Below are 2,510 nucleotides of genomic sequence, written 5' to 3'. Positions count from 1 at the left end.
TTGCATTTTAAATCAAATAGCAAAAGCAGGCACATATTCGTTTAAACGCATCAACTTAATTTTTAATAAGGCTACATTTATTTAATTTTTAATAATTTATTGGTCCTCCATTTTTATTTATAAHTTCAAAAATACGGTTTGGCATCGAGTCCACTAAATTTTGCAGCAGCGTTCGGTCCAAATCTTCATAAGGCTCCTTAATAGCCAATTTGAGCTCAAGTGTGGTTTTAAAGAGGTGTCCTTGAGCTTTTTGCGCGTAGAWTTTTCGCGAYATGTGCCCCCAAAGGTTCTCCACTGGATTCAAGTCGGGACTGCATGCAGGCCATTTCATAAGAGAGATGTTGTGTTCTTCAAACCATTTCAGAGACTCTTTAGAGACGTGGATGGCAGCGTTATCTTGTTGAAAAATGCTATCTTCATCCATTTTATCTTCCAAAAATGAAATGAGAGCGTCGTCTAACAATTCTGTGTATATTTTTGAGTTCATTTTGGGCGGCACAAAGCAAATTTTTGCTTTTCCTCTCGATGAGAAAGCAGCCCACACCATAACGCTGCCACCACCAAAGTTTCTCTTTGACATACGGACGTCATTGTTACGCAAGTCATGCCAGTAACAACTGTACGAGTCTGGACCATCCAGATTGAACTTTTTTTCATCGGAAAACACAACATTTTCCCACTCTATTGACCACTGCATGTGCTCTTTGGCGAAGTCTAGCCGAGCTTGTTTGTGGTGCGGCTTCAATACAGGCTTGCACACCGGTTTTTTCCATTTTACGTTAGGTGACATGCGTAAAATGTGTGCAATGTGCCTTGTTGTCACCGGTAAATCCAACTTCTCCTTTATTTGAGTGGAGTTCAAAAAATGTTTTGTGGCTTCCGTTTTAATTTGGYTYATTTGGCGTGAATTTAGTTTTTTATTGCCTTTCGTGGRCTTTTTTACGCCATAATTCTTACCTTTTTTTAAAAAGGAGCGCACAACTGCCTCTGATCTTCTGATTCTTCGCCCAATCTCTCGATTTGAGTAACCTTCTTTGTGGTACAGGTTGATTTGGACCTTTTCATTGTCGTTTAAGTAACTGCCTTTTGGCATTTTAATAAAGCCTTAAAAAATATATATTATAACAACTTTTTTGCACTTTAATAAACGAAAACTTACCAATCTTCAATTTAATTGAAAAAAACTTTTTTATTTTTAATCAMAAACTTGTTGTCGGCTTCTCTAATCAGATGCGTTTAAACGAATATGTGCCTGTTTTTGCTATTTGATTTAAAATGTAACGATTTAAATATAACAACAACAACAAAAGTGGGGGTTCGCACTCAATACGAATTTCCGTTAGTTTAACAAACAATATGAGTGAGAATTTTTTGTAATTAGTGCAATGCAAAGAAAGAGAGAAGTTGGCAAAATTAAAACTAAGAGTGCGTTTATACGTATATGTGGCACTGTATATATATAATATAAAACATGCTGACCTACAGGATAAAACAGAAATTTTGGAAATGCAACTTAACAATATAAAAAACAAAGCTTTAACTTTAATACCACATAGTTTCGCTGCCTAACTAAGAGGCCTAATTAATATTTTTGGAACAGCTCAAAAATCTTTATTCGGCACTATGGATGATAATGATAGGCAAGAAATAGAAGCACACCTGAATTCAATAGATATAAATAACCATAATGCAATTAAAAATCTTAATGGTCAGATAAGCATTAATACACCCTTTAATAAACCTTTCTCTAAACTCAAGTCTATTATAGAAAGTGACCGTAACATAATAAATTCGAAATTAAATAGTATAAATAAAGTTAACAACAAAATACAAATACATATATTCAATACACCGACTTTACACTAAAACTAAAAATTACACAGTACAATATCGAACACATTCAGGAAAACATAGCTACGTCAAAGCTAGGAACTTTTTACGGAAACATGTTGACAAAAGAAGAGATAACTAAGTTCGGAATAGATTTAAATAAACTGCAAAATATTAAATTGGGAACTTTTATTGATAGCTATGGGAATATAATATTCGCCATTAAAATACCAAAAGATTCTATCTCTTATTCGAACCCCCAATTACATTACATTATAAAATTATACCTATATTTACGAAAGTACTACGAAAAACTAAAGCCGTTAAAAAACTGCTTAATAAAGAAAAATTGTGTACAAATTTTTAACAATGAATCAGAAATTACAGAGATAAAGCCAGGAATTGTACTCATAAAAATCAAGTAAGAACACACTTTTTTAATGATTGTAACGACGGAATACAAAAACTAACTGGCAACTATTTAACAAATTTCAATAATTGCTCTATCAATGTAGGCAACCAAACTTTCTATAATAAAGAAATTATATTTGCTTATATATCTGCTTCTGGAGAAAATAGTTCGAGCTGCAGAACTTAATAGAGAAGGTACCATCTTCTATAAGAGTGTACAGCTGCTGGCGTATGCCGATGATATTGATATCATTGGCCTCAACACCCGC

The sequence above is a fragment of the Bactrocera latifrons genome, unplaced genomic scaffold (assembly GCF_001853355.1).
Source record: "Bactrocera latifrons isolate USDA-ARS-PBARC rearing strain unplaced genomic scaffold, ASM185335v1 scaffold_48, whole genome shotgun sequence".
NCBI lineage: Eukaryota > Metazoa > Arthropoda > Insecta > Diptera > Tephritidae > Bactrocera > Bactrocera latifrons.
The sequence above is the reverse complement of the archived record's forward strand: the minus strand, read 5'-3'. Positions refer to the sequence as shown.